The following is a 22,971-nucleotide window of genomic DNA, read 5'->3' as shown; positions in this document are numbered from 1 at the left end:
TCTGTTATGAAGGTGTGGGGTGAGCTGCCATGGCTTGCCCAGGGCCAACCGGGTCTCTCACTTGAGGGATGGTGTTGACGTTTTGTGTCTGTTATGAAGGAGGGGTGGGCTGCCATGGCTTGCCCAGCCCTGCTCGGGTCTCATGCTTGAGGAATTTGTGTTGACGTTTTGTGCCTGTTATGAAGGAGGGGTGGGCTGCCCTGGCTTTCCCAGGGCTGCCCGGGTCTCGTGCTTGAGGGATGGTGTTGATGTTTTGTGTCTATTATGAAGGAGGGGTGGGCTGCCACGGCTTGCCCAGCCCTGCCCAGGTCTCGTGCTTGAGGGATGGTGTTGACGTTTTGTGTCTGTTTTGAAGGAGGGGTGGGCTGCCATGACTTGCCCAGCCCTGCACAGGTCTCGCACTTGAGGGATGGTGTTGACATTTTGTGTCTGTTATGAAGGGGGGGGGGGTGGGCTGCTATGTTTTGCCCAGCCCTGCCCAGGTCTCGTGCTTGAGGGATGGTGTTGACGTTTTGTGTCTGTTATGAAGGAGGGGTGGGCTGCTATGGCTTGCCCAGCCCCGCCCAGGTCTCGCGCTTGAGGGATGGTGTTGACGTTTTGTGTCTGTTATGAAGGAGGGGTGGGCTGCTATGGCTTGCCCAGCCCTGCCCAGGTCTCGCGCTTGAGGGATGGTGTTGACGTTTTGTGTCTGTTATGAAGGGGGGGGGCTGCCATGGCTTGCCCAGGGCCGCCCGGGTCTCGCGCCTGAGGGATGTTGTTGACGTTTTGTGTCTGTTATGAAGGGGGGTGGGCTGCATTGGCTTGTCCAGGGCCGCCCGGGCCTCGCGCTTGAGGGATGGTGTTGACGTTTTGTGTCTGTTATGAAGGGGGAGGGGGCTGCCATGGCTTGCCCAGCCCTGCCCAGGTCTCGCGCTTGAGGGATGGTGTTAACATTTTGTGTCTGTTACTGTTATGAAGGGGGGGGGGGTGGGCTGCTATGTTTTGCCCAGGCCTTTGCTCCAGGGCTCTTATGTCTCTTACGGAGAAGGAGTGGGTGAGGCTAACCTGATTTGGTCCAGTCTCAGGATTGCTCAGGTTTGTAGAGTTGTGCTTGTGGGGGGCGGGTGGTCATGTTGTCCGGAGTCTGCAATGTCCTGACCCGGCGGGTCCACTCTCTGGATTGTGCGCATCTGTGCCAGTTTGTCCGCTGTGGTCTAAAGGACTTCCTGAAGATCCATATTTCTTCCATTGCGCTGGGTCGCCTGGCATGGTGGTCCATCGCTTGGGTTCCATGAATGAGAAGCTGGCTCTCCTGGCATTCCCAGTGAAGGTTCAGGCTCTTCATTAGTGCTTTGTTGAGGGATAGGGTGTGCTATGTCAGGTGTGTCCTGAATTAACTGTTTCTTGCTGGATTCTGGGCCCTGCTGTGGAAGTCGTGACGTCCAGACACAGGATCCGGAACTGGATTCTGAGTTTGACCGAAATAAGCCACCTCTCAATGTGGCTTTAACTTGGGGTGCCAGGGGGTGTGTGTTGTCGCTGAGGAATCTGAGGTTTCACTGTAACTGCCATTTGGTGGCAGGTTTCTTTTTCTTTTCCATGTAGATATCCAAGTGTATCAGTGAGTGGCTGCACCCCTGGGGTACCCTGCAAGAGAAGCTTCAGGGAGGTGGTTTGGAGCCTGATGTGTAGGTGCTCGCTGTCCCTGATGTTATACAGTGTAGTGGTGTTCTGTCCAAGCCAATGGCCACACATCCTTTCTGAGGGATCAGGAGGCAGAAGGCGTTGCAAGCCACTGGATACCCTCAAGGATGAGTGGACTGTGTGTGTTGGCGTCGGTGTTATGAGAGAGTCGATCCACTTCTCTCTGTGGCTCTGGATCCAGACTGACACTTCTCTAGGACATTGTTTATTGTGAAGAAGGTGTTGGGGATGAGATGTACAGGTTTAGTTGTGGTTCACTTTAGCAGAGGCTTGACCTATGCTCACACGATGACTCCTTGAGCTGTGGGGTCAGAGGGCATGGGTCTGTGGGTGTTTCAGCTAGGTTGCAAATGTTGACTGTCCCCTCATATGGGGGTAAGGCTTGCAGGGTCTGTGTGAGAGTTTTGCTGGGTGATGGTTCCGCTTCATGTTTGGAGGCTTCACTTTTGGCCCGGGATTTTTCAGTCTGCAGGTTTTTGTCAGTGAAGCGTTTGGGGATTGAGTTTCTGACTTGCAGGGATGGGGTTGGTAATGCTACAGGCTTAAGGGCCTTTCATCATTTTCCTCTGTGTGCATTGCGTGCATTCTATTATCGTTTTGCCTTTGCCATGCTCGCCTCATAGAGCCGGCGTTGGTAGTACACAGCTTTGTCCATCTCATGGTCATGTTTCCTCCAAATATTCTCCATCCTTCTGGTCTCTTTTTTGAAGGTGTTCCAGCTGGTGCCTCTTTTGTATCACACAAGGGTGGAGACTATACTCATTACTTCACTGATACCTATTTCTAAATGTCTCCTGTCCCTCAGGAAGGAGTAATGTATCCTGTGTCTCTTTGATCCCTAGTCACTGGTGGTGTGCCGCTTATGTAATAGGGACAGCGAGAAGGGAATATCCCTAAAGGATTAAACTAAACCTTATATTAAGATTACTCGGAACTATAGAGTCAAAGGGACTACTACACGTTAGAGTAAGTGACTATTCCAGTGCAGTCAGGCAGGGATCGACCCATGCCTGAATGTGCACCAGAACATCTGGTCTCCATACACTCAAAAGTTTGCCCCACAAACCCCAGAAGACCCAAAGACTGGAAGGCAGGTACGTAAAACAGATGTGCCTTTCTTGATCTATCCCAGATTGTCCAAAGGACATCAACAACAATTGGTCAACAACTTTCAGTGACTTATGTCACCTTCAGGACCTGGTCAAGCATTCAGTTATCAGCTGGTGGCGCGCCATCTCATGGTCACGTTTCCTCCAGATTTGCTCAATCCTTCTGTTCTCAATTTTGAAGGTGTTGACGCTGGTGGCCCACAATCTTATGGTCATGTTTCCTGCAGATTTGCTTAATCCTTCTGGTCTCTTCTTTGAAGGTGTTAAAATTGGTGGCTCACCATTTCATGGTCATACTTCCTCCAAATTTGCTCATCCTTCTGTTCTCTTCTTTGAAGGTGTTGACGCTGGTGGCCCACAATCTCATGGTCATGTTTCCTGCAGATTTGCTTAATCCTTCTGGTCTCTTTTTTGAAAGGTGATGAAGTGAATTTATTTTTTAATTCAATGTTTTATTGGTTAATTAGCTTTCAAACTTTAACATAGAGCTACACATAAATCCATTGCAGTCTTTCCACAAATGACTCACTTGATTTATATCCCCCCAGTTCAGATCATACATTTCCATTTTCTCAGTGGGATCACATATTTGGGAGTGAACTCCCCGGACCGGGATTTATCAGCAATGTCTCAACAAATTTTAGGGCATCAATTGTACAACCTAGTCTCTTTGCCGTTAGAATAGATTCCCATAACTGCTCTTCCTCGATGTAACCACTACCCTGACCCTCCATCTCCATTGCCTTTTCCCTTAGCTCACTTATAGAGGGACAGTTCAACATCAAGTGTCTAATTGTTTCAACAGAGTTCGCCTCATTACAATACCAATATATAGCTTGGTCCCGGGGAATTTGTTTCCTCCATAGCATTACTTCTCCCGATGCCAGGATGTTGAGCCTGCATCATAGCAGTAAGTCTCTGTAATGGGCCGAAGGGAATTCTATCAAATATAGAGGTAATTCATTTACTTTCTTACATTCCCATATAATGTTGTAGCATAATTTGCTTTTCGTTTTTAGTGCAGTAGTTTCATTCCAGTCTTTTTCCTGGAACTTTTTCTTAACCTGATTAGGATTTCCTTTTAGAGTTTCTAGGTCGATGTTGAAGCTATCTAGGATTTCTTTACAGCGATCCTTCCACCTCTGAAGGTTCTTGTCCTTTTTTGTTACCGAGCCCATGAGTATCCCAAAGGGGCCAGGTGGAGAGTCTAACACACATTTCCTATAGAGGGAAATGGTTTTCCACAAGACTAGCGATATTAATGAAGGCAGTCTTAGCGTGTGTCTAATTCTAGCTGCTGGTAAGGAGTTAGGCAGTCTCAAAGTTTTCCTCCAAAAGTAGGCTTTACATATCTCCCAGACTTTCCAGGAGACATTAACCAAGGTCTCTGCTCCGTACGTGAGTACTGCTGACACTTTCTGTTTATAAAAGGTAACAATAGGTACCAACGAGAATGACCCGTAGCGATGGTGCAGCGCTCTCCCCTGGTTGGTTATTTTCAATAGCTTCTCTCTAATCAACTGATAATGCCCCATCCCATTGACGTTTTTGTTAATACGTATCCCGAGATAAGTCAGGGACTCCACTACCTCCAGTGGTCGATTTTCAATAGACCATTTGAAAGGGGTGTGCTTTCTCAATTTGCTACATGCAGATTTCCTGATTAATACCTTGTATTTCTCGACGTTGATCTTCATGTCATTATCGTCCAAGTAGATCTTAACCGCGGCCAGGTGTCTCTGGAGTCCTATAGTGGTCTGGTCAATGAAAACCAGATCGTCCGCGTATAGGATCCACAGGATTTCACCATCTTCTATCTTAGGTGGAAAAGCCCTTATTTGTTGTTGCAAGTTCTTCATGTCCGCTAAGTAGAGAGCAAATAGAAATGGGGCCAGGGCACAGCCCTGTTTTATCCCTCGAAAGGTATGGATCTTCTTAGTTATGGTCCCATCTCTAGACAGTTGGATCTGTACCATTGTGTCAGTGTATAGTGCTTGGATAAAGATCTTTCTGCATTTCCAATGCTTCAGCTTGTTCCATAGCAATTCAAGGCTTATGCCATTGAAAGCTTGTTCTAAATCTATGAATTCAAGGTATACTTTACCCTTGGATTCTAATGCCCGTTGTTTCAGGAGATTTAGAATAAATAAGTTCAGGGATGTGCCCACTCTGCTTATGAAGGCTGTTTGGCGTTTATCCAAGATGTCCTCCTTCATTGCCCAACCTTTAAGATCCCATAAGAGGATTCCCGGAAATATTTTGCTGATAGAATCGGTTATGGCTATTGTCCTATAGTTCTTAGGTTCACTGCGGTCCCCTTTTTTAAAAGATTGGGACGATAATCGCGTCCTTCCATGACGGTGGCACCATTCTTGTTTTCTTCCCTTGGCTGAATATCAAATGTATCAGATCAGCCCAGTTCTCTTTGTTTTCCTGAAGCATCTGATTCGAGATGCCATCAGGCCCCGCAGCCCTTGAAGAGCTCAGTTTATTAATTCTCTCTAATATTTCTTGGCGGCCCAATTCAATTTCCAATTCAATTTCCCACTCATTCAGGTTTTTGGTTCTTCCCTGAGTTCGCTATAGGGTGCTTGCATTCAAAGGGGGACGTGTAATGTTGAATCCATCTTTCCTCCGACACTTGATGAGTTGTTACGGCTGCTTGAAATTCATCCCCTTTATTTATGAAATCCCATAGATGTTTTGGGTTGCAGACACGGACCGCGCTAACATTCTTTCTGCATCATGTTGCGATCTTGCAGCCTTTGTGGATTTAAGTCAGTTTTTATAGGTTTGCTTAGATCTTCTGATTAAATCCTCTTTCCCTGGCAGATCTCCCTTTTGCAGTGATGTAGGTCTGCTCTATGCTCCTTCCTTTTATCCACTAATTCTTTTTATAGGCATGTTTCCCGATCACAGTCCAGATTTTCTTTTTGGATGGACATTCAGCTGGAGCCATTCTGGTGAATAGAACAGTGAGGCGGTCACCGCAGTGTAGAGGGGCGAGGCGTACCACAGTTGAAAGGTGTGTCTGAATGTGTGGGTGGGTGGGTGCTCTCCCTAATAACTTGAGGTGGCGGGATCCAGGGTCGGTGGCTGCGTTTCTCTCCTGTAGCTACAGGTTGAAGTCTCCAAGGGTGGCGAGGTGTTGGTGGTTGACCCTATGGCTAACCCCTCATCCATGAAGTATCCTGTGAGTTCAGTGCTGTGTGAAGGAGGTGTGTAGTTTATGAGAAAGGTAAGTGTGGGCACGGGCAACACGGTGCAGTGTAGTAAGTGTGATTTACCTTCTGGGAGGGCGTTTGGGGCGATGCTGCCACGTTGATGGAGACTCCGTGTAGGAGTGGCTTCCTCTCTTGCTAGTGCGACAGGGTGGTCTCTTGTAATACTGTCGGGTGGTCATGTGTTAGCTGGGGTCCAGAGATGAAGAGTTCCTCTGTGCTATCCCTGCTGAGAACGTCCTCAGCGGCTCAGCGAGTTCTGCCATTGCTCTGTGTTCTCTCAGGTGGTCCCAGATGTGATCATTTTAACGTCAAAAGTGTAGGTACTCACACAATTGCAATATTTTACCATCAAAATCCCTGTCACCATTGTAACTTTGTATCTTCAAAGCCCTGGCCATCACTCCCACTCTGCTACCATGTTTTACCATTAAATGCCCGGATGATCACTCCATTAGCATCTACCCAGGACCTCACTCTAAGTTAGGCGAAGTTATTCCAACAGAGCCTTTGGGATGGTATCCAGTTAAATTGTCGAAAACATTTTTTCTAATGCCATTTCGTTGAAAAAAAATGAGGCAAAAAAAAAACTTTTTTTTGTTTAGCTAGTAAAAAAAGTGTAAATAAAACAAGGGGTTGGGGGGGGGAACCCCCCATTAAAAAAAAAACAAATGAAAAAACATTTGAAAAAAAAATTCCGACATTTTTGGTTCGACAGAATGGCATTCGAAAAAGTGACATTCGAAATAGTCAATATAAACCCTTTGGGATACTAGGAGAGTCATCATAGCTCAGATGATGAGAGGAGGACTGGCCTGATGAGAGACCAGGATATATATCAGAGGAAGACTGGCCTTTGGGATACCAGGAGAGTCATCATAGCTCAGATATTCAGAGGAGGACTGGCCTGATGAGAGACCAGGACATATATCAGAGGAAGACTGGCCTTTGGGATACCAGGAGAGTCATCATAGCTCAGATGCTCAGGGGAGGACTGGCCTGATGAGAGACCAGGATATATATCAGAGGAAGACTGGCCTTTGGGATACCAGGAGAGTCATCATAGCTCAGATGAGGTCTGGCCTGGCGAGAGGCTGAGACATATATCAGAGGAAGACTGGCCTTTGGGATACCAGGAGAGTCATCATAGCTCAGATGCTCAGAGGAGGACTGGCCTGATGAGAGACCAGGACATATATCAGAGGAAGACTGGCCTTTGGGATACCAGGAGAGTCATCATAGCTCAGATGCTCAGGGGAGGACTGGCCTGATGAGAGACCAGGATATATATCAGAGGAAGACTGACCTTTGGGATACCAGGAGAGTCATCATAGCTCAGATGCTCAGGGGAGGACTGGCCTGGCAAGAGGCTGAGACATATATCAGAGGAAGACTGGCCTTTGGGATACCAGGAGAGTCATCATAGCTCCGATGCTCAGAGGAGGACTGGCCTGATGAGAGACCAGGATATATATCAGAGGAAGACTGGCCTTCGGGATACCAGGAGAGTCATCATAGCTCAGATGCTCAGAGGAGGACTGGCCTGATGAGAGACCAGGACATATATCAGACCAAGACTGGCCTCTGGAACATCATGAGATTCATCAGAGCTTAGCAGCTCAGTGGAGCGCCGGTCTACAGTACTACTTCTACACTACGTGGCCTGCGTTGACAGTCTCTTTTTTTCTTTCTTTGTTTTCTGAGTGCAACACACCATAGATCCTACTTCAGTCTGTTGAATTTACAAGCCGGGTTTGTGGCACATGCTTACACATTAAGCAGAACTATGTCTGGCTCACAGCTCTGCCCCCCACCTTGACCCGCATCATCACCAAGTTTGCCAGCGCTTTCTTGCTGACCTGTAATGTACCTGTGAGTGTCAAAGCAGTCTGGATCACACCCCTCCTTAAAAAAAAAACACGCTTTTATCCTTCCATCCACACCAACTATTGACCCACCACCATTGTATCTTTCTTGCTTAAAATCCTCGACTGCCTCACCTACTTACAAATCCAACAATTCCTTGTGCACAACCACCTGCTCGTGATGAGACAATCTGGAACTCTGCCCAAAACACAGCAGAGAAACTGCCCTTCTCGACCTGAAGATACACATGGACAACAGCTGCGACTCAGGAAATGTAGCGATATCCTTCTCTTACTAGACTTGTCTGCAGCCTTCAACCTGGAGGATCATGACACCCTTTCCTGCCACTGATCCCACCATTTACACTTCTCTTCTGAAGTGGCATTGTGGATTAAATCATTCCTTCGCGGGTGCACTGAAGCTGCTTCATGGAGTAAATCATTGTTTAGCGGGGGGCAGAACCAGAGTGTTCATTGGTGAGGCCTCAGCTGACCTCATCCCTGCTGCGCTAGGTATCCTGCAAGGATCCTGTCTCTCTCCCACCTTGTACAACCCACAAACCGAAGCTGTGTTTGACCTACTAGACACACTGGGTGTCATCTACACAAACTTCGCAGGTGATACCCAGATACTCATCCCCATCTCAGGTGACTGTGCCAAGGACACAGCCACAGTCAACAAAGTCTACAGCACCATAAAAAACTGGATGGCCTCCCACAACCTCTGCCTAAATGACGAGAAGGCGGAACTCCTCATTGTGGGCTCCCCTTATCGGCTAAAAAACCTTGACACTCCCTTGACCAGTTTTTGCATCGATGGTGCTATCATCCTAGTACTGAAACAAGTTAAAACATTGGGTGTTCACCTTGAAGCGGATCTACCCATGACCAGGCACATAAATGCACTTGCCTCTGCCTATACTTACAGGCTCATTTCACTGAGCAGGCAATTCCTCTCTCGGAGTAGCTGCCTCACTCTCGCACGGGCACTCATTCTCACCAAGCTGCACTACTATAATGTCCTACTCATGGGCACCCTGGCATCCAATCTGGCAAACTCCAACTAGTACAGAACAAAGCACTCTGTGCTGCCCTTGGCTTGCAACGATCTGACCACATTTTGGCATCCAGACGGGATGTCCACTGGCTACCAATGAAAGCCCGCCTTGAGTACAAAACTTTGACTATTGCCCGTCGGTGCATTTACAATGCGGTCCCCCGCTACCTCACCATTTCCATCACCCAGAGAGTCTCAATGCACTCATTAAGATCCAGCTGCAGTATTTCTCTGTACACTCCCCACTTGAAGAGCCGGGGGAGTCAGCTCCTGCGCTCTGGAACTCTCTCTCGCACCGTCCTATCATTGTTCGGATACTGTCCATTTCCATCTCTGTCTATTGTACCAAGCGCTGTGATACCCCAGGGTCTGGGCATTACAAAATTCTATAAATAAATAAAATAAATAAATAAACGTATTACATATTTTATACAGCAGAATCTCTGCATCCTAACAACATCTAACAGGATTCTGAAAACTGGACGTCCAAAGCAACCAGCCATGACTCCAGGGCAACATCGTAGTCATGATGGACCAACATTCGATACTGAGAAGCCACATGAAAGAGTGGCCTCTGCTGTGGGGTCAGTAGTTGCACTTGCCACTAAAATCACCTAGGATCGATCGCTGCAGGACATGAGAATTTGACAGGACGTTCACTGTGTACAGTATCAGGCTCCCCCTTACACAACATCAATTGTGCAACATTGTATACCATTGTGCTAGGAGGAGCATACGAGATGCCAAGAAATGATTGACACACGAAGATTAGTGTATTCCAAGTTAGCAGATACAGTGGTTTGGTGCATTCTTTTGGGGAGAATATTCCATTTCAACACGGTGTGCGTATTAAGGAACAGAGCGATGCAAACACCATTGTGTCGATACCGCGCGCCGACCCAAGATGGCAACTCAACCAACGAGTGTAGTGACATCTCTACGGCACATTATTACATCACGGTGACCACTAACGCGGTCAGTGCACTATGGCAAAACATAACCAAGCAGTGTGTAGATCATCGCCTCTGTAGGACACACAGTTTCCCAGAGGGATCATATTTAATCATGGGATACATGGATTCTCTCTCTGAATAGAGCATATTCTGGTTGGAGGAGATTATGGAGGGCAGGGATTCCTCAGATCACGCTCCATCCCTCTGGAATGGTGATGTGCCACAGGATCACCTCCTCTTTGTGACTGTGTCGCAGGGAGATCTTCTGTGATGTCTCCTTTGACAGCCTTTTCAGATACGTTTCTGCACACCTGGGATCCAGTCTAGAGAAGGGCACATGGAAGGGGACACAGGGGAGATGGGACCAGAGACTCTTCTAAGAAGTAACAGAAAAAAATAGGAGACACCATGAGAGCTGCTGATGAATTCAGGCAACAAAAACAGCGATGGGAGTGCAACACACTCAGGCATAGAGCTACAGGCAGACAGTGGGAATTACTGAAGGGCTCACTGAATGGGGGATGAACTGGCAGGGAACACAGGGGCACACAGAGGCCCAGAGTCACATGTAGAAGAAGACATAGACACAAGCCACCAGGGTGACACCCAGACAGATGCACAGACATACGCATGAGATACACACACAGACGTCATTGAGTCGCCCTTGGAACCAGCGGGTGGTGGGATTTTCTGATTTCATTTTGCATCGATTCAAACCTGCAGAGAAACAGAAAAGAAATGCTCATGAGTGTGGGGCTACTTTGGACTGCGTTATGTGAAACTTCAAAGGACCTGCTGACATTAACCTTCGTAATTAGAACGTATGACTTCCTGGCCTGCATCTTTCGAAGAACTCATAACATGAAGCTCCCAAAGAGCCCCCACACATCTAGTGATTAAGCTTCTCCTTATAAAGCACTTTTAAAGACCTCCAGACTTTAAATATCAGATGGCTTCCTACTATGGAGCCTCTGAGGATCTCCTACTATGGAACGTCTGACTCCATCCTACTATGGAGCTTCTAAGGGTCTCCTACTATGGAGCCTCTGAGGATCTCTTACCATGGAGATTCTAAGTATCCCTTACCATGGAGCTTTATTGACCTTCTGAACTGAAACCTCTGAAGGTCTCTTACTATAGCACCTCTGAGGATCTCTTACTGTGGAGTTTTCATGGATCTCCTGAACTGGAACTTTTGACTCCCTCCTACCATGAAGGTTCTAAAGATTTTCTACCATGGAGCCTCTGAGGATCTCCTATCACGGAGATTATAAGGATCTCTTAGCATGGAACTTCTAAAGATGACCTACTATTGAGCCTCCAAGGATCTGCTAGCATGGAGTCTCTAAGGATCTCCTAGCATGGAGCCTCTTGGGCTCTCCTAGTATGGAGATTCTATGGATCTCCTCAACTAAAACTTCTGACTCCCTCCTACTATGATGCTTCTAAGGTTCTCTGCTACGGAGCCTCTGAGGATCTCATATCATGGAGCTTCTAAGGATCACTTACCATGGAGTTGCTAAGAACCTCCTACCTTTGAGCCTCTAAGGATCTCCTAGCATGGAGCTTCTAAGGATCTCCTAGAATGGAGGCTGTAAGGATCTCCCAGAATGGAGACTCTAAGGATCTCCTAACATGGAGCTTCTAAGGATCACTTACCATGGAGCTTCTAAGAACCTCCTACGTTTGTGCCTCTAAGGATCTCCCAGCATGGAGACTATAAGGATCTCATAACATGGAGCTTCTTTGGATCTCTTGAACTGGAACTTCAGACTCCCTCCTACCATGAACCTTCTAAGGATCTCCTACCATGGAGCCTCTGAGGATCTCCTACTCTTGAGCCTCTGCAGATCTCCTGCTATGGTGTGTCTGAGGATCTCTGTTTATAAATACTGTTTTTGGCTCATGAAGAAGAGAATTTCCACCTCGAAGCACGTCAGCCGTCCCTACTGAACTTAACCTTCTCTGCTACATGCATTTTGCAATAAAACTACCTTTTTTCTATATGAACTACAGACAACATTGTTATATTGTTTGATTTTGAACTTGCTGATCAATAGAAAGACTCTATCTAATTTCTAAAACGTATTTGAATAAACATTTAACCGTCTTAGTGACGGGATACAAAGGTGTGCAGGGGACGGAAGGGTTCTGTTTTGGATCCTCTTCTTTCTATGGGTATCATATGTACCTGCTGACCTGGAGCTTCTATGTCATTGCTGACATGGAGCTATGGGGTTACTAACCTGGAGCATGTAAGAGACCCTGACATGCAGCCTGTAAAGACTTCCCATTTATTACAAAAGAAGCTGTGATAAAACAGACATAGGAGACAGACAAGAGGACATGTTTGAAACAAGATACCTTTTTAAAAATAAATAATCCCTTCTCTAAAGCCTAATTCTAAAATGAGTTCTCTACTATAACAAATAATAAACGGGTGCTTGTCAGCAGCTCATACAAAAAAACTATCTCCTAGGTCCTAACCTACACTATCCTAATATCTGCCCTACCACTATGAAAGTAAGGATAACATAAACCTTAGTTGGGATGGGGTAACTTCCCTTTTGAGGTGGATTACTGGTGGCTGGTTTTCTGGCCACCACCCAATAGAGTTATCAAAGTCTTTTCAGGTCCTAGGTCTGTTGTAGTTCAAAACAAAAGAAATGTCTCAGTTTGTCTCTCATCCTAAAAGGCCTTGTCAGGCAGTTCAAACTACACCTATCCCAACTCCCGGAGTGTGTTTTTTCTGTGGAAACTAGCCGATAGTTAACACGGTGAGGAACCAATATGAAATCATAGTGATGAACCTACTAAGTGATTCAAGGAACTATGAGACCATTAACTATGACCCCACACTGGAGATAACAGACCAGATATGAGATCACAATGTTTGGTCTATCATGAGAATGGATATCACAACATTAGTTGAATTTTTGAACTCTAATACATCTAAAATTCCTATTTTTCATGCCCTGCGAAAATGCACAAATGTATGACAGAACCCTCAGGGGGACCCACTGTCTCAGGGTGCGGCTCGATGATGGAACCATTGTGCAGAATGTTTTCTAAAACCTCTTAGTGTAAAGCTTGGTCGTATTTGCAAGATACAACAAGTGACCAATATTTTTGAAAGAATGTCATTCAGCTGCACCAACACACTCTTAGTAACCATGGACATGCAGTCATTATACACGAGCATCCCACAGAATGAAGTGATTGACTGCATTTGCAACACTCGGACTCATGCTGAACAGGAATACAAAGCCCCAAACGATTTCATAACTTAGGTAATGGCCACTGCCCTTGGAAAATAAGTTTTTCCACTTAAACAACAACTTCCTTATCCAGACATGTGGAACTGGAATGGGAGCAGCTTTTGCCCCTAGTTTGGCCATTTAATATATCTCTCAATTCGAAGACAACAAAAAAATGATAATGTTTACACCGCACATGTAGAAAGTACAACCCAATGGTCATCCATCTCCCAGATCCAGCAGATAGCAACACCCCTAGGTAGATCTTGAATGAGACCTCAGTACTATGATTAGCCTCTCTGTGCTGTGTCCGGAATGGGGAGGAGCCATACCTGCCTAACCTCCAGGTTTTTCCCGGAGACTCAGAGTTTTTAGCCTCTTCTCTGGGTCTCCAGGGAAGACCCTGGATCCTCTGGGTTTTTGTGGGCAGGACCAAAAAGAATGCAGCCTGGAGCAAAATAAAAGTACAATACTGTTTTCAATCCGGTGCTGAAAGCAGTATAACTGCATTTATTTTACTTAGGCTTGTATTCTTTTTGGCCAGTTTGCCTTATGTTTTAGTTGCCCTAAATTGAAGGACAACTAAAACATAAGGCAAACTGGGCAAAAAGAGTGGAAGGTTAAGCAACATAAACGCAGTAATGCTGCTTTCAATCTGATGTCATTAATGTCTTCAAAAAAGGTAGCAGGCGCTCCTCTCCAGAAGGAACAAGGCATGATAACCTGTTCTGAGGTGAGAGTATGCAGCACGCACTTTTTGCTCACTGTGCCTTTCACAGATGGGAAATATCCATTTGCATATCAGTCTTTGTCCCGCCCACATGGGCAGTCCAGCACCGAAATGCTATAGCAACTCCTCTCTGAATAAGGGTACCACCAGCAACCCCATACACGTGTTTCAGCCTTGTTGGGCCTCATCAGTGAGGTGAAGCTGTGCCTCTCTGAGCACAGTGAGCAAGGGGTCCACGTCTGGTTGCCCCCAGGTAATGACACCGGATTGAAAGCAGTATTCTGCCTTTCTTATTTTTTCAGCTTTCATTCTTCTTGGCCAGTTTGTAAGGGCCCAATTCGAGGGTACAGGCGGGTGGACTGAGTCCACCCACTTTTTTCCGAGGGTGGACTCTGTCACCCCCCCCCTCCCCCCCCCCGCAGCTAAAGTGAGAAACATTGATGGTCCTCTTTGAATTCATGCAAACCCCAGGGATTGAACCGCAGCCATCAGGTTCACATGCTGACACCCCACCACAACGCTGATCAGAAACATCAAACAACTGAGGTGAAATGTCCAATCAATTTCAGTACTTTAACATTTTCAAAACCCTATTTGAAGAAAAGATCCTCTCATTGTTATGTGTGTGTATTGATTTTATGGAAGGCGTATGCAATTTGGGTGGTTATGAGCAGCCAATTTAATAACACTTATTGCAGGCCACTGTAAAGTGCAAACTGCACATTTTAACATGTGGGCGAGGCATGTTTGCGGAGCGTTAGCAAAGGGGCGAAGTCTTGTGTGGCTGTGGGCAGGGCATACATCTCAGGGTTTTTGATTTTCAAATGTAGGCAGGTATGTATAAAGGTATGTAAGTACCATACAACATCTCTGCTAATGTAACTCAATTCCAAACTCTCAAACTAGCTTAGATATAAAGTTCCGCAGATCTCTTTGATTCTTTCTAGTAGCCTTACGAGCTCTAGGAATCCTTGCAGACACACTGTTTGACTCTAAGCACAAATCATTGACCTCTACTTAGCAGATGGATTTGGAACAGGGACAGAACTTTCTATGTGACCCTCTCAATTTATTTCCTCTCATTTCTGGTTGTCTTGGATTTATTAGCAATCACAAACATATTTAAATAGACAATCCTAATATCTATTCCCCATTCATTCAGGGTCCTGCATTACTTTACAAGTCGGTCCTGATGAAGATGTTTCATTTAATGAAGCCAAAACACAACACATGCCAACGAAGTCTCCCCTTAATGTCACAGACGTAGACCCTGCTTGGATAATCGATTCCTCCATATTCTCTCAAGATAAACTAACCACCTCCAGATTTGAATTCATTTTCTTTTGGTGGTGACAATGAACTAATTGATATTCTCTGAAATTGTTTGCTAGACAGTACCTTTTAAATACTTTTCAACAATGTAAACCTTTCTTCTTGACCACACCCTTTTGATTGCACCATAAATGAACTTAGTAATGCATTAGCAAGTTAACTTTCATGTGTTTCATTCACATGTGTTTACTTCCAAGCATGGCAGATGCACATTAATTGTGCTTGTATGAAAGGATACACATTTTTGTGATAATTGTGTCCTCTGGGAACCTGTGCTTATCCCAGTTCCCGTGTGAGTAGGGGCCACTTGCCCTGATGTATATTCCTCTGTGGAAAGAACGGGCTCTCCTGACCTTGGTTAGTCGGTATTCACAAAACCAAAACCTAAAAACATCACGCCCGCTTGAAGTACCTTGTGCCTTGACATGGTTGGGATCTTTTGCTTGAGGTGTGAGGCTTTTTTTTTACCGTTTTGCAGAATATTTAGTGTCTTGGCCCTACGGCCAAGGTCCCTCACCTCTTCAGCTTCTCTTTGTAGTTTTATTACTCCATCCTCATGGGGTCTTTGGATTCCCAGCCCCATGTGGGTTATAGCTTTTCCCAGACCTATTTTGCTGCTTCTCATTCCCTTGTTGAGTATGAAACATGTCAGCTTATCATGAGTTTAAGGCTTCCTCAGCCTACTTGGGCTTGTCTGCTTGGTCACCCCTCCATGGGTTTAAGGCTTCCTCAGCCCTACTGGGCTTGTCTGCTTGGTCACCCGTCCATGGGTTTAAGGCTTCCTCAGCCCTACTGGGCTTGTCTGCTTGGTCACCCCTCCATGGGTTTAAGGCTTCCTCAGCCTACTTGGGCTTATCTGCTTGGTCACCCCTCCATGGGTTTAAGGCTTCCTCAGCCCTACTGGGCTTGTCTGCTTGGTCACCCCTCCATGGGTTTAAGGCTTCCTCAGCCCTACTGGGCTTGTCTGCTTGGCCACCCCTCCATGGGTTTAAGGCTTCCTCAGCCCTACTGGGCTTGTCTGCTTGGTCACCCGTCCATGGGTTTAAGGCTTCCTCAGCCCTACTGGGCTACCCCTCCATGGGTTTAAGGCTTCCTCAGCCCTACTGGGCTTGTCTGCTTGGTCACCCGTCCATGGGTTTAAGGCTTCCTCAGCCCTACTGGGCTTGTCTGCTTGGCCACCCCTCCATAGGTTTAAGGCTTCCTCAGTCCTACTGGGCTTGTCAGCTTGGCCACCCCTCCATGGGTTTAAGGCTTCCTCAGCCCTACTGGGCTTGTCTGCTTGGTCACCCGTCCATGGGTTTAAGGCTTCCTCAGCCCTACTGGGCTTGTCTGCTTGGTCACCCGTCCATGGGTTTAAGGCTTCCTCAGCCCTACTGGGCTTGTCTGCTTGGTCACCCGTCCATGGGTTTAAGGCTTCCTCAGCCGTACTGGGCTTGTCTGCTTGGTCACCCGTCCATGGGTTTAAGGCTTCCTCAGCCCTTCTGGGCTACCCCTCCATGGGTTTAAGGCTTCCTCAGCCCTACTGGGCTTGTCTGCTTGGTCACCCGTCCATGGGTTTAAGGCTTCCTCAGCCCTACTGGGCTACCCCTCCATGGGTTTAAGGCTTCCTCAGCCCTACTGGGCTTGTCTGCTTGGTCACCCGTCCATGGGTTTAAGGCTTCCTCAGCCCTACTGGGCTTGTCTGCTTGGCCACCCCTCCATGGGTTTAAGGCTTCTTCAACCCTACTGGGCTTGTCTGCTTGGCCACCCCTCCATGGGTTTAAGGCTTCCTCAGCCCTACTGGGCTTGTCTGCTTGGTCACCCGTCCATGGGTTTAAGGCTTCCTCAGCCCTACTGGGCTTGTCTGCTTGGCCACCCCTCCATGGGTTTAAGGCTTCCTCAGCCCTACTGGGCTACCCCTCCATGGGCTTAAGGCTTCCTCAGCCCTACTGGGCTTGTCTGCTTGGTCACCCGTCCATGGGTTTAAGGCTTGCTCAGCCCTACTGGGCTTGTCTGCTTGGCCACCCCTCCATGGGTTTAAGGCTTCTTCAGCCCTACTGGGCTTGTCTGCTTGGCCACCCCTCCATGGGTTTAAGGCTTCCTCAGCCCTACTGGGCTTGTCTGCTTGGCCACCCCTCCATGGGTTTAAGGCTTCCTCAGCCCTACTGGGCTTTTCTGCTTGGTCACCCCTCCATGGGTTTAAGGCTTCCTCAGCCCTACTGGGCTACCCCTCCATGGGTTTAAGGCTTCCTCAGCCCTACTGGGCTTGTCTGCTTGGTCACCCGTCCATGGGTTTAAGGCTTCCTCAGCCCTACTGGGCTTGTCTGCTTGGCCACCCCTCCATGGGTTTAAGGCTTCCTCAGCCCTACTGGGCTTGTCTGCTTGGTCACCCCTCCATGGGTTTAAGGCTTCCTCAGCCCTACTGGGCTTGTCTGCTTGGCCACCCCTCCATGGGTTTAAGGCTTCCTCAGCCCTACTGGGCTTGTCTGCTTGGTCACCCGTCCATGGGTTTAAGGCTTCCTCAGCCCTACTGGGCTTGTCTGCTTGGTCACCCGTCCATGGGTTTAAGGCTTCCTCAGCCCTACTGGGCTTGTCTGCTTGGTCACCCCTCCATGGGTTTAAGGATTCCTCAGCCCTAGTGGGCTTTTCTGCTTGGCCACCCCTCCATGGGTTTAAGGCTTCCTCAGCCCTACTTGGCTTTTCTGCTTGGTCACCCCTCCATGGGTTTAAGGCTTCCTCAGCCCTACTGGGCTTGTCTGCTTGGTCACCCGTCCATGGGTTTAAGGCTTCCTCAGCCCTACTGGGCTTGTCTGCTTGGTCACCCGTCCATGGGTTTAAGGCTTCCTCAGCCCTACTGGGCTTGTCTGCTTGGTCACCGTCCATGGGTTTAAGGCTTCCTCAGCCCTACTGGGCTTGTCTGCTTGGCCACCCCTCCATGGGTTTAAGTCTTCCTCAGCCCTACTGGGCTTGTCTGCTTGGCCACCCCTCCATGGGTTTAAGGCTTCCTCAGCCCTACTGGGCTTGTCTGCTTGGCCACCCCTCCATGGGTTTAAGGCTTCCTCAGCCCTACTGGGCTTGTATGCTTGGCCACCCCTCCATGGGTTTAAGGCTTCCTCAGCCCTACTGGGCTTGTCTGCTTCCACCCCTCCATGGGTTTAAGGCTTCCTCAGCCCTACTGGGCTTGTCTGCTTGGCCACCCCTCCATGGGTTTAAGGCTTCCTCAGCCCTACTGGGCATGTCTGCTTGGTCACCCGTCCATGGGTTTAAGGCTTCCTCAGCCCTACTGGGCTTGTCTGCTTGGTCACCCCTCCATGGGTTTAAGGCTTCCTCAGCCCTACTGGGCTTGTCTGCTTGGTCACCCCTCCATGGGTTTAAGGCTTCCTCAGCCCTACTGGGCTTGTCTGCTTGGCCACCCCTCCATGGGTTTAAGGCTTCCTCAGCCCTACTGGGCTTGTCTGCTTGGTCACCCGTCCATGGGTTTAAGGCTTCCTCAGCCCTACTGGGCTACCCCTCCATGGGTTTAAGGCTTCCTCAGCCCTACTGGGCTTGTCTGCTTGGTCACCCGTCCATGGGTGTAAGGCTTCCTCAGCCCTACTGGGCTACCCCTCCATGGGTTTAAGGCTTCCTCAGCCCTACTGGGCTTGTCTGCTTGGTCACCCGTCCATGGGTTTAAGGCTTCCTCAGCCCTACTGGGCTACCCCTCCATGGGTTTAAGGCTTCCTCAGCCCTACTGGGCTTGTCTGCTTGGTCACCTGTCCATGGGTTTAAGGCTTCCTAGCCCTACTGGGCTTGTCTGCTTGGTCACCCGTCCATGGGTTTAAGGCTTCTTCAGCCCTACTGGGCTTGTCTGCTTGGTCACCTGTCCATGGGTTTAAGGCTTCCTAGCCCTACTGGGCTTGTCTGCTTGGTCACCCGTCCATGGGTTTAAGGCTTCTTCAGCCCTACTTAGGTCACCCGTCCATGGGTTTGCAGATTCCCAGCCCGCGACGGCCTCTGCTGTGTTCTCACCGGCTCTGGTTGGCCCAGTCTGGTCCTTCTTTGTGGTTTCTCGTCCTGGACTGAGCGGATGTCAACGTCCCATAGAGGGGATGCAGGTACGCTGCTTCTGTCTTGGCTTTGCTTCCTTCTGCCTCGGTGGCTCTGAGCTCTCCTGACTCCCCACCCTTGAGCAAGCGGCAGCTCTCCATGGGTTTATGGGGCTCTCCACCCACCAAGTCAGCAGCGCGATTCTTGTTCCAGCCTCCTCCTGCGAGGGAGAGACTCCCTCCTCTGTGCGGCGGTGCATGCCGGCATTTCTCGCTCTCCCGCTGGTTCCCTCCTCCTGTGTTATCATCCCGGGTCCTTTCTGTTCCTTCCTGGAATGAAAGGGGACAATCCATTGGTTCTGCTCTTCATGAAAGGGCAAAGCAAAAACAAAGAGGTGATGGCTGGAAGGTTTAGACTGAATCTTAACCACTGGCATTGCTCGGGGCAACCCTCCAGACCATCGTTCTTCGCCTGCCAAGCCATTACAGAAGGGGAAAGACCATATGCAAATCAGGCTTGGCCCCACCCCAAAAGGGGAAGTCCAGCCCGAACTGCTAGGTCACATCCCTTCTGCACGAGACCACAAGCACCCCCAAACATGTTTCACCCTTGTTGGGGCTCATCAGTGAGGAGTAGCTTGGGTCTCTAGGCGGCAACACATTCCATTCAGAACCTAAGCCATGCAGTCTTAAAGGGCCCTGTACATTATTGCCCTGTTCAATTCCCATATAAGTAACACACACTTGTGAGTCTGAAGTAAAGGGAGGTGGGATCAAACCCTTACTTGGGGATTCCTTGTCCCCTAAGGGGGTGTCACCTCAGTAAGAGACTGCTTGCCCCGTCCCCCAGGGTGTGTATTGTGTAGTGGGCTCGCGCCCTAGTCCCAGAGGGGACGCAGTCCCTGAATTCATCACAGAGGACAAAGCCACCTGTGAGGAGACCTGTGTCTTGGGGGCTGTTTATTTGCGACTGACAACCCTTTTTTATTTTTATATCTAGATAAAGTCAGGGAAAAATGATAATGTTACCCTCATGTCGGGGGATTACCGAAAGGAACCTGGCAAGTGACACTTCCCCGGGGTTCACGAATAAGGAACACATAAGAATAGATCCCTGGCGCGAGAGCAGCGCCGGCTCCAGGATAAGTCCCTGGCGCAAGTCCAACGCTGGTGACAGTTGACCCCTGAAAGAGGGGTGCAGGCACTGGCCATCTCCCCTGATTAGCAGGGGAGTGCCTGTAAGCATTGCCACCGACCCCCCCATCACCGCTGGTCCCCCATAGCTGAGGTGCGCCCAATGTGTGTTAATCCCCTTGCGGCTGAATTTAAATCAAGGGGCCACCCCCTGTCAGGTGGCGCACCAGAACTCCCTGGGCCACACATGGCAGACGTGGCCCAGGTGTGAGGAGTGCTGTGCCCCCCCCCACCCCACACTGCAACTGAGTGCTGGGCTTTATCTTGCCAAGCAGCCCCGCCCACGTAAGACTTCGGGGCCTCCATCCTTGCTGTGGCTGCCTGCCACAGAAGAGCCCCCACAGGAGAGCGCATCGAGCGCAGCAGCCAGAGACCTTGCGACAGCCCTGGCCAGGACCACCACAGGAGAGCGCAGAGGGAGAGAGGAACATGAGAGCAGTAGCCAGAGACCTTGAGACAGCCCTGGCCAGGGCCACCATAGGAGAGCGCAGAGGGAGAGAGGAACATGAGAGCAGCAGCCAGAGACCTTGAGACAGCCCTGGCCAGGGCCACCACAGGAGAGCGCAGAGGGAGAGCGGAACATGAGAGCAGCAGCCAGAGACCTTGAGACAGCCCTGGCCAGGGCCAACACAGGAGAGCGCAGAGAGAGAGAGAGAGAGGCTCATCGAGAGCAGCAGCCAGAGACCTTGAGACAGCCCTGGCCAGGGCCACCCCAGGAGAGCGCAGAGGGAGAGAGGAACATGAGAGCAGCAGCCAGAGACCTTGAGACAGCCCTGGCCAGGGCCACCACAGGAGAGCGCAGAGAGAGAGGCTTATCGAGAGCAGCAGCCAGAGACCTTGAGACAGCCCGGACCACCACAGGAGAGCGCAGAGAGAGAGAGAGAGAGAGGAACATCGAGAGCAGCAGCCAGAGACCTTTAGACAGCCCTGGCCAGGACCACCACAGGAGAGCGCAGAGAGAGAGAGAGAGGAACGTCGAGAGCAGCAGACATAGACCTTGAGACAGCCCTGGCCAGGGCCACCACAGGAGAGCGCAGAGAGAGAGGAACGTCGAGAGCAACAGCCAGAGACCTTGAGACAGCCCTGGCCACCACAGGAGAGCGCAGAGAGAGAGAGGCTCATCAGGAGCAGCAGCCAGAGACCTTGAGACAGCCCTGGCCAGGGCCACCACAGGAGAGCGCAGAGGGAGAGAGGAACATGAGAGCAGCAGCCAGAGACCTTGAGACAGCCCGGACCACCACAGGAGAGCGCAGAGAGAGAGAGAGAGAGAGGAACATCGAGAGCAGCAGCCAGAGACCTTTAGGCAGCCCTGGCCAGGGCCACCACAGGAGAGCGCAGAGAGAGAGAGAGAGGAACGTCGAGAGCAGTAGACATAGACCCTGAGACAGCCCTGGCCAGGGCCACCACAGGAGAGTGCAGAGAGAGAGGAACGTCGAGAGCAACAGCCAGAGACCTTGAGACAGCCCTGGCCACCACAGGAGAGCGCAGAGAGAGAGAGAGAGTGGAACATCGAGAGCAGCAGCCAGAGACCTTGAGACAGCCCTGGCCAGGGCCACCACAGGAGAGCGTAGAGAGAGAGAGAGAGGAACGTCGAGAGCAGCAGACATAGACCCTGAGACAGCCCTGGCCAGGGCCACTACAGGAGAGTGCAGAGAGAGAGGAACGTCGAGAGCAACAGCCAGAGACCTTGAGACAGCCCTGGCCACCACAGGAGAGCTCAGAGAGAGAGAGAGAGAGAGGAACATGAGAGCAGCAGCCAGAGACCTTGAGACAGCCCTGGCCAGGGCCACCACAGGAGAGCGCAGAGGGAGAGCGGAACATGAGAGCAGCAGCCAGAGACCTTGAGACAGCCCTGGCCAGGGCCAACACAGGAGAGCGCAGAGAGAGAGAGAGAGAGGCTCATCGAGAGCAGCAGCCAGAGACCTTGAGACAGCCCTGGCCAGGGCCACCCCAGGAGAGCGCAGAGGGAGAGAGGAACATGAGAGCAGCAGCCAGAGACCTTGAGACAGCCCTGGCCAGGGCCACCACAGGAGAGCGCAGAGAGAGAGAGAGGCTTATCGAGAGCAGCAGCCAGAGACCTTGAGACAGCCCGGACCACCACAGGAGAGCGCAGAGAGAGAGAGAGAGAGGAACATCGAGAGCAGCAGCCAGAGACCTTTAGACAGCCCTGGCCAGGACCACCACAGGAGAGCGCAGAGAGAGAGAGAGAGGAACGTCGAGAGCAGCAGACATAGACCTTGAGACAGCCCTGGCCAGGGCCACCACAGGAGAGCGCAGAGAGAGAGGAACGTCGAGAGCAACAGCCAGAGACCTTGAGACAGCCCTGGCCACCACAGGAGAGCGCAGAGAGAGAGAGGCTCATCGAGAGCAGCAGCCAGAGACCTTGAGACAGCCCTGGCCAGGGCCACCACAGGAGAGCGCAGAGGGAGAGAGGAACATGAGAGCAGCAGCCAGAGACCTTGAGACAGCCCGGACCACCACAGGAGAGCGCAGAGAGAGAGAGAGAGAGAGGAACATCGAGAGCAGCAGCCAGAGACCTTTAGGCAGCCCTGGCCAGGGCCACCAC

The 22,971-nt window shown here is 49.8% G+C and overlaps 1 long non-coding RNA gene across 1 annotated transcript in view; it reads right to left on the bottom strand.

The window, feature by feature from the left end:
* Nucleotides 1-9,945: 9,945 nt before the first annotated feature.
* LOC138520703 (uncharacterized) overlaps nt 9,946-22,971 on the bottom strand; it is a 203,105-nt gene continuing 190,079 nt past the window's right edge. The window contains exons 2-3 of the long non-coding RNA XR_011282869.1: nt 10,532-10,605; nt 9,946-10,264 (exon numbers count right to left, since the gene is read on the bottom strand). This is a non-coding gene — a long non-coding RNA (uncharacterized lncRNA). The remainder of the gene's footprint in view (nt 10,265-10,531; nt 10,606-22,971) is intronic.

Source organism: Ambystoma mexicanum, chromosome 13 (assembly GCF_040938575.1).
Source record: "Ambystoma mexicanum isolate Mex_15411 chromosome 13, UKY_AmexF1_1, whole genome shotgun sequence".
In the NCBI taxonomy this organism is placed as follows: Eukaryota; Metazoa; Chordata; class Amphibia; order Caudata; family Ambystomatidae; genus Ambystoma; species Ambystoma mexicanum.
This window is presented reverse-complemented; position numbering and strand designations above follow the sequence as displayed.